The following is an 8,983-nucleotide window of genomic DNA, read 5'->3' as shown; positions in this document are numbered from 1 at the left end:
GGTGCCTGACGGGCACGCCCGTGCAGAACAAGGACCTCGACCTCTTCGCGCTCATCAAGTTCCTCCGGTGCACGCCCTTCGACGACCTTACGGTGAGTCCTTGCTCTTCAGAACAATACTTCTCAACTACCTATTGATTTCTCTATCTATACACCTACCCATGAAAAAAAACGTCATGTTATGTATATAAATTTCATGCAAACAGAATAGCCCTGAGCTTGATTTTCGATACATCATCATCCATATAATATTCAATCAAGGTCGCCACCCCAATTGTAATAACCAGGTGGTCGCGGTCCTTCCCATGATATATTTTCATTTTCAAGATCGATCCAAAAACAGCGATTAGTATTCTTTATTTATATCGACAACAAAAAATTTAACATTTCAGATGTGGAAGAAATGGATCGATAATAAGAGCTTGGGCGGGCAGGAGCGGCTGAGTACCGTGATGCGGTGCCTGCTCCTGCGCAGGACCAAGCAGCAGCTGCAGCAGCGAGGACAGTTGTCGTGTCTGCCTGAACGTGACACCCACCAGCGACACGTCACGCTCACCAAGCAGGAAATGAACGTCTACCAAAGGTATATTATGGACTGTTGATAATGCAGCCCCAACATGGGATGCGAACCTTGGACACCAATGCGATAGCAATACCGCACAAGCAATAACAATGACATGCCTCCTTGCTTTAATACTCAGCTACTAACAGTTTTATTATTATGATCTCCAAATTTGTAGTGAAGTCGCCAACGGAAAACTTGCTTTCTATATACTACACACGTAAACAAACGCTAGTTGCAACTTCACAGCTAACTTAACGATTGATAGATTTCCAATAAATACAAAACTGTTTCTTCTCCAGGTGTTGGTGTTCTCCAAGACGCTGTTCGCTCAGTTTCTTCACCAGCGCGCGGAGAGAACTCGGATGCGCTCGGCGTCATTCAGCCCGACAAGGAGAGCGACTACAACAAGATGCACAAGAAAATGATCGCCTTGCAAGGTAATATACCGTGAAACGGGGAATAGCACTTAGAAGGTGGAACAGAGAAAAGAACGAAACTCATATTGAGCTTTATTCCCAGTTAGATAAAGCAACTTTTTTACGAGCATGGCAAAGTGACATTGCACTTGATGGTAAGAAGTGGGAGATAGAGTATCGACTTATTTATTCTCATTTTTCTATTGATGTTTTGAGGTATTGTACTATTTTCCACTGCTAACCCAGTTCTATCATCGGTCTTCTCATAACCTACACATACCTCTGAAATTCTCATGGAGAATTGTTTAGGTATATAGGTTTCCTTAGGATGTTTTATTTGGTTAAAGCGGCGATAATCAATAAACAATACACACATAACTTGGGAAGGTCAGAAATGTGTGTGCTTTGGTTTTGCGGGCTTCGTCTCAGTAATCTGTGCCATTCCGAACTAGGTTATCCCACATTTTACTTATACCCCTGGTGGGGTATATAGAAGCGTAACTGGTACACCCACATTACGCCATGTTATTGGTCATATCGGGCACGAATTCCATATTTCGAGTTGATACTGAGTAGAAAATCATTACTCGACGAGGGACTATAACTAGAGACCTCAGGTCTTCGGTCATACCATAATGTAATTCCACCATTGAGCAGTCTTGTACTTGAATAATATTTAATATTTTTTAATTCTTTCCTTAAGGTGCCAAACCAGTAAAATCCCACGAGATCCTGGTACTCCTGTTACGTCTGCGGCAAGTTTGCTGCCACTGTGGACTCATAGCGGCCATGCTCGACGAGGAGGGCGCCGGCGAGGTGGAGGAGGACCCTGCAGGGAAGGACCTCCTCGCCGAACTGAACAAGCTATCACTCGAGGACTCCGCCAAGAAGAGAAGGGTGAGTAGCAGTAGAGGCTGTGGGCTGATGGTATGCATAGTGGTGATGGTATCGCCATTTGTTGTGAAGTTGCCTGCTGTTGCTATGGTATACTGTGGAAACCCACTCATACACTATTACGCATTAAATTTTATTAGCTGATAGTATGGACATGTTTAAACTTTAGTGCTATGTGAAGTCCAAAATGGTCCAATAGTTTAAATTTAGCAATTGTCTTTTATATCCAGGGTTACCTGTACACGATTGACTGTATATACAATACGCCACAACTTATATATACGCAAATTTACCACTAGAATTCCATTTTCAGTCACCATACTGAATTAATAAATTTTACCTCTTTTATGCAGAGTGGTCAAAATCACGAGCCTGAGGAAGAGGAGGGACCTGAGGAGGGCACCACGGCAGCCGAGGCGATCAGATCCGTGCTGTCGCCAAACAACCCGGTGTTCGAGCTGGACAAGCCCTCGTCCAAGATACAGGCTGTCATGCAGTGCCTTAATGAGAACGTGTTTGTTAATAAAGGTGAGTTTAAAGTCTACCTTTGCAGGTGAGATAGCGATCACCTTTTATAACTTTCGATAGGTAGAGGCGCATGCCTTTTGGTTTAGAACCTGTGGACGTTCATGTTGGCAGTCTATTCCACTCTCAATTAGGTTTTTAATACAGACCCCACAGTTCACACCGGGGACAAGCGAATGGGATACTACGAACCCCACGGCTTAACGACTGCGAGGCCCTGGCGGAAGAGAGAGGGGAGAAATAGGGGAAAGAAGTGGGAAGGAAGAGGAAGTAATAGGATGGGCGGAGAGGAAAGGGAGGTGAATTGTTCTACGAGTCTGTCAGACCCCCATGTGAACTTGCAACCATGGGGGTGTAGGCATCACCTATAGTGTGCCTAGGTCCGCGACATAATGTCCCCCGTGCATGGGCGTGCATTCGGTGTGGAGACCGAGCGCACAAGAATTGCCTCGGGGGGGTCTCAATTAGGTTATCTAGGCTCGTTCCCAAGGTAATAGTATAATCCAACGTGTATTGTGCAGGTCACAAGGCGGTGGTGGTGTCGCAGTGGACGTCGGTGCTGCGGCTGGTGGAGCGCGAGCTGGTGCGCGTGCGCGTGCGGTGCGTGACGCTGAGCGGCGCCGTGCCCGTGCCCGCGCGCCCGCCATCAACGCCATCAACGATCCCAACTCCGATGTTAGGGTACGTTGTATACATTGTGCAGGCAGCAGGACACAAGGCGGCGGTGGTGTCGCAGTGGACGTCGGTGCTGCGGCTGGTGGAGCGCGAGCTGGTGCGCGTGCGCGTGCGGTGCGTGACGCTGAGCGGCGCCGTGCCCGTGCCCGCGCGCCCGCCGCTCATCAACGCCATCAACGATCCCAACTCCGATGTTAGGGTACGTTGTATACATTGTGCAGGCAGCAGGACACAAGGCGGCGGTGGTGTCGCAGTGGACGTCGGTGCTGCGGCTGGTGCGCGTGCGCATGCGGTGCGAGCGTGTACGCTTATATACGGGTTTATTTGTGAATAATATACACTCAGACTCAAATCTAGCTGAAATTTAAAACTTCGTATCTCCTGTAGATGCAATATTTTTTTGCGTGAAAATATCTTGTTTAGGAAACAAAGACTATAGGCGATATGTGGATTTGAATTTATGATATTTTATAGCTATTAAAACAAAAAATTACTTTCATGACCTATTATTAAATTAGCCTTTAGTCATTTATTTTAATATCACACCTAATTTCAAATTTTTCCTCAAACCCATAGGTGATGCTACTATCCTTATGCGCGGGCGGTGTCGGTTTGAATCTGTGCGGGGCAAACCACCTGTTGTTACTGGACCCCATTGGAACCCACAGCTGGAGGAGCAGGCGCAGGACCGCATCTACCGCGTGGGACAAACCAAGCACGTGCACATATACAGGTAAGTAACTATATAGGTATACATCTAAGCATATCATAAAATCATAGATTTTCCATGCTATATTAATACTAATATTAGCCCTGTATGATATCCACTGTTGGACACAGGCCTCTACTACTGAGGGATTAGGCCTTAGTCCACTACGCAATCCTATGTCGGATTGACAGATTTCATATACACTCAAAAAATTTATAGAGAAATTCTCAAATATGCAAAAAATACTAAAACCCGGTATGAATAATAAATGGAATATAAAACATTTTTTTTAAAATTGTTATTCGTACGCATATCGCGCAAAAGCCACTCATTGAATTCAGAATGTAATTACTGAAAGTTTGAAGCTTAATTATAAGTAACATTTAGTGTTCTTTCATCAAATCCGAGCCATAGAATTAAGTTATAAAATTTTTAAGTATAAGAAATCATGCAACCAGGCGGCGCGCCGTTCGCACCGATAGTAACTCGACACAAACAAATTTGCGTTTTATAAAACTCGTTAAAACGTTTATTTGCCTCAAACATACCAACCCCGTTATTTTAGTAAGGCTAAATAAAAGGGCCTAATGGCTCGCATCCTCTCGCATCATGGGACGGAACACACTTGGCGAAAAGTGGATGCCCTGGTTACGCCTCTGCATACACCTTTGGGGATAAATACACAATGTGTGTGTGTTTAAATAAAAACCCAAAAATCCGAAAGAATCTAGAATATTCTCAGTCTGCACTCGCAGTTACATTATATTAATGTAAGTGATGACAACCGATAGAAGTATTCATTATGCGGTCGAGGCGAGCGACGCGACTATTTTGCGATAAAGGTAAGATATTATTTTGGTTCGAGGGCGTCCCTAGGTAATAAGGAATCGTAGCAGTTTCATTGAAGACGTTATTATACACTAGCGACCCGCCCCGGCTTCGCACGGATGCAATGCTGATACTAAATACACTACAGAAAAACTGTGAACGTTGTATATAAAAACATAGCGGTCCGCTCCGGCTTCTCACGGTTATAACATAACAAAATAACAGTATTTCTCCACTATTTAATGGATGTTATTATACATATAAACCTTCCTCTTGAATCACTCTATCTATTAAAGAAAAACCGCATCAAAATCCGTTGCGTAGTTTTAAAGATTTAAGCATACAAAGGGACATGGGGACAGAGAAAGCGACTTTGTTTTATACTATGTAGTGATCATTTCACGCACGAAGAAGCCCACTGCGATCCCTAATCCTTTGCAGTGTGTGTGCGCAAGGTAGCAATAGAGGTAGCATAGAGCACACGCACACTACGATGGATAGCATCCAAGCTGAAGGTTGGATCAGTCCCCTTTCCCCACTCAAAGAGTCGTGCGGCGCGTCTTCGTGGGTTGAATAATCTATAATTGTCGTTTTCAAGAAACGATCTTAATCTCAATCTTTAATCCAATTCCGAGAATGAACCAATTGAACTAACCCTTTGGTAACAAAAAAACCTTTGTTTTAAAATTTACTTTTTCCATAATGCTGTATAATAAAGATGTTCTTTCGCCTCTCAAAGGCGCCGGAAGACGTGGCACGAAAGCTCGTAAACAGATTTCCTTATGTGACGTGTCGGTGTAATTCAGTGGAACGCGCCAATTTTCCTGCGGCGTGCCGACGACGTGATAATTTCCATCGCATCCGTTGCGCGGTGACCACGAGCTGTGTTTTAGTGAGACTCTCCTTATTTAAGTTTGTACGATGTATTTGCTAAATACATTATTTATTTGGTTCGGGGATAAAGAGTATAAGTATACATGAATATAAGTAATAAAACAGATATAAAATAAAACAATTCATAGACGTGTTACTAAGAGGGAGTAGATCTATTTTCGGTAATAGAATTTAGATTTCAGAGTTGATTCTCTATTTGGACCTCACTCCGTTTACTCTCAGGTGCAGTCTGGTTACTTTACTGTGCCAATTAAAATAACAGTACAGCCTACGCAGCAAACATTCTGAAAACTAAATTTAAACTAAGTTTTAATTTAAAGCAGTCTCTGTTAAAACAGTCACATTCGCATTATATTATTTAAAACGTAATAATAATCTACCTATCCTGTTTTACGTACCGTCATATTTATAGTCGATTCGGATTGCGAACTGAAATGCTTCTATCTAATAATAATAAACGTTTCAGTAACCTTCTGTCCCATCTGGATAAACGCCATTTACGAAAATACATCGTTGATGGATACAAATAATAGCTTTGAATGCTTTACGCCTCAAATTAATGAATGATCTAATAGGTTTTGTACATTATTTAATATATGACGGAAAATAAAAGGAAAATATTTTTTTCTGTGAAGTAATATCGAAATTGATTGACAATAAAACCGTTAAATTTTTTTATTGTTGTGAAAAAAGTGGGTTCGTGGTAGAGCCATTCGGTGACGTCACAGTTTGCAATTTATGTTTTTGACAGCTCCCTTTCCACCAAACTTCAAAGCATTATAACATATTGCGTGGGTTTTAAAAAAGTCTTGTCCGTAAGATTTTGGATGATATTTATGATAAATGTATTGAACGAAGTAGTCAACTACCCAGTTGATGTCTTATGTGAATCTTTATAATTTTATTTAATACAATATGTATTAGAGATTTTGTTTTATAATGTTAAATTATGGTGCCCCTCACATCGGCCATTGTCATTTCGTTGTTTGAAAGTCATTGTGAAACGCACACATTAAAACCGATGCCAACTATTTTCATTGGTGTTGTGCGCGGCATTTAAAGAATTTGGCTAAAGTTTTTATATTAGTTTACGCACACACGTTCATGCTAATTGACATGATTTTTAAACAATTACAATTGCGCGTTACATGCACTCTGAGAGCGCTGTAGTCTTGTTTCTTTGTCCGTTTTTTTATGGTTTAAAAACAATATTGCGTTCGTTTCCTTATTTTATAATGTAAATTTAATGGGCCGGAGATATTTAAGATCATCAAATTGAAGTTTATTTTACTAAATAAAAACAATTTATATGATAGATCATATCTGTTGGTGGTAGGATATATTTTATATCCGCCCGAATAGCGACCACAGTACACAGGGTGTTAGAACCGCCATAGTGGCTCACATAAATGTCGCGTTCCGGGATCAGCTTGTGTCTATTCAAAAGCCCGTAATAATTATGACGACTGTCTAGGGGTAATCATATCTCGTCAGTCAACATTCTATTGGATTCCACTCTACTTACTATCAGGTGCAGAGGGGTCACATTGTCGTCCACGTTAAAAAAAATCTCAGATTATTTCTTTCAGTATTTAAACACTGTTGTGTCCTTCCTGGCCATAATACGTACATCCAACGTCACTGGGTGATGAGTGCAATGCAGTATGACATTACCGACAGTAATTCAAAGTTCTGGATGATTACGTTCATAGCTAAGCGTGGGTTGATAGACGAGTGATACACTAATTTCGTCTTTCAGTCTATAAAAACATTTATCTGTAAAAGAGGTTGTATGTATACAAAGAGTTCTAAGATTATATAGAGCGGGCATTGGGAAGATTGTCATACAAAAATTTTGCGCTTATGTGACGGCTACTGAGTCTACAGTGAAATAGCATATCATTGAATCATACTTTCATCATTTTTTCACGATTTTGATTTTTTTATATTTTTTTAAATATATTCATTATGTTAAGTATAACACGGACTATTTGAAAAAAAGACAAAAACGGATGAAACCAATTAGTAATAACTTTCGTAAAAATTTGGCGCTACTGTCCGGTCTATGACTAACTATATAGTTTATGTCTTATGATATGGACTGACTTTTTTTTAACGATTCCAAACCGTATTTTCGATTCATTGCAGAATGGACCAATCAGAACAAAGTTTTTTAACGTGCTTCCAAATGCCTTTGATTGGTATCAATCGGATCGGGGATTAAGATTGAGATCGTTTATTGAAAATCACCGATAATGTGGTGAAAAAGAACTAAATTACTAGCAGATAAAGCCAACATGATAATCAGAATTTCATTTCCGTAATAATTTGTAGTGTATATTTTAGCATGTGTATATTTGTATGTATATTATATCTTTTTTATCTGGGAATGATATCGGAAATAAATTTCAATCCGCCATTTTAAGTTTTTATCGGCGATAGCCTAGTTTGTTGTGGAACGGACTTCCGAGACGAATGTTCACAGGTTCAAATCCAAGGACACACACCTCTGACTTGACGCGCGTCGTGTGTGTTCTTTATGAATTATCGCTTGCTTTAACGGGGAGGAAAACAGTCTAATATAAATCTAACTCTATAGGGATTTTCGAGAGTGTGTGAAGTCTACCAACTAATAATAGCGTGGACCAAGGTCTAATCCCTCTCAGTAGTAGAGGGGCCCGTAACAGTGGGACAGTATAAAATACAGGGCTGATATTATTATTTTTGTATGGTAATACCAACCCGTATTCTCTCATCCCAGGTTCATGTGCGTGGACACAGTGGAGCAGGCCATCCGCAAGCTGCAGCAGGCCAAGCTGGACCTGGCAGACAACATCCTCACCGGCGCGCGGCACACCAACGCCTCCAAACTCACCATCGAGGACCTCAAAATGCTGTTCAATATGGGACCTCAGTAGATATCCTTAGACATTTCGGAACTTGAGAGATTGGTTAGGACATGGCTGCGAACATGCGAGGCTCTTGATAGGTCTTTTTGGAGCGTATTTTTTATTCCTTGCAAGCGCTTGGGCGGTTCCTCAGTTCTCCACACCTCTTGTCAATCGACACTAGACACTACTCCGCTTACCATCAGGTGTAATAGTGGCACTAAGACATGGTTAAAACAAATACCCTAACTCTCATTTAGCCCTCTATTATGGCTAGGAATAATATTACGCAATTATTGCATTAAAAATTGCCCCGTCTGAATGAGCAATGGCGGAGCAATTCTTGCCTTTGTTGATTAAATGAGATATGTTATTGCCAGCAATAATTGTTCCGTCTAAATGAGGCCTTAGGGTGAGTACTGTGCCATACATTTCAGTAATTGATTTGGTGGTCCTGTTTAGGGCAGTTTGCCATAAAGCGAGGATCCTACTCGTCTAAGATATTTTAATGTTCGCAGAGGTTTTACTTTGTCAAATACACATACCTAGTGGATCTACTCCCGATTCTTACGTTGAAGAAAGAAAAAATA

The 8,983-nt window shown here is 41.2% G+C and overlaps 1 pseudogene; it reads left to right on the top strand.

Moving 5' to 3' along the window:
• The first annotated feature begins 5 nt into the window (after nt 1–5).
• LOC119192043 lies at nt 6–8,423 on the top strand (annotated as a pseudogene).
• Nucleotides 8,424–8,983: the final 560 nt, after the last annotated feature.

Source organism: Manduca sexta, unplaced genomic scaffold (assembly GCF_014839805.1).
Source record: "Manduca sexta isolate Smith_Timp_Sample1 unplaced genomic scaffold, JHU_Msex_v1.0 HiC_scaffold_2287, whole genome shotgun sequence".
NCBI lineage: Eukaryota > Metazoa > Arthropoda > Insecta > Lepidoptera > Sphingidae > Manduca > Manduca sexta.
This window is presented reverse-complemented; position numbering and strand designations above follow the sequence as displayed.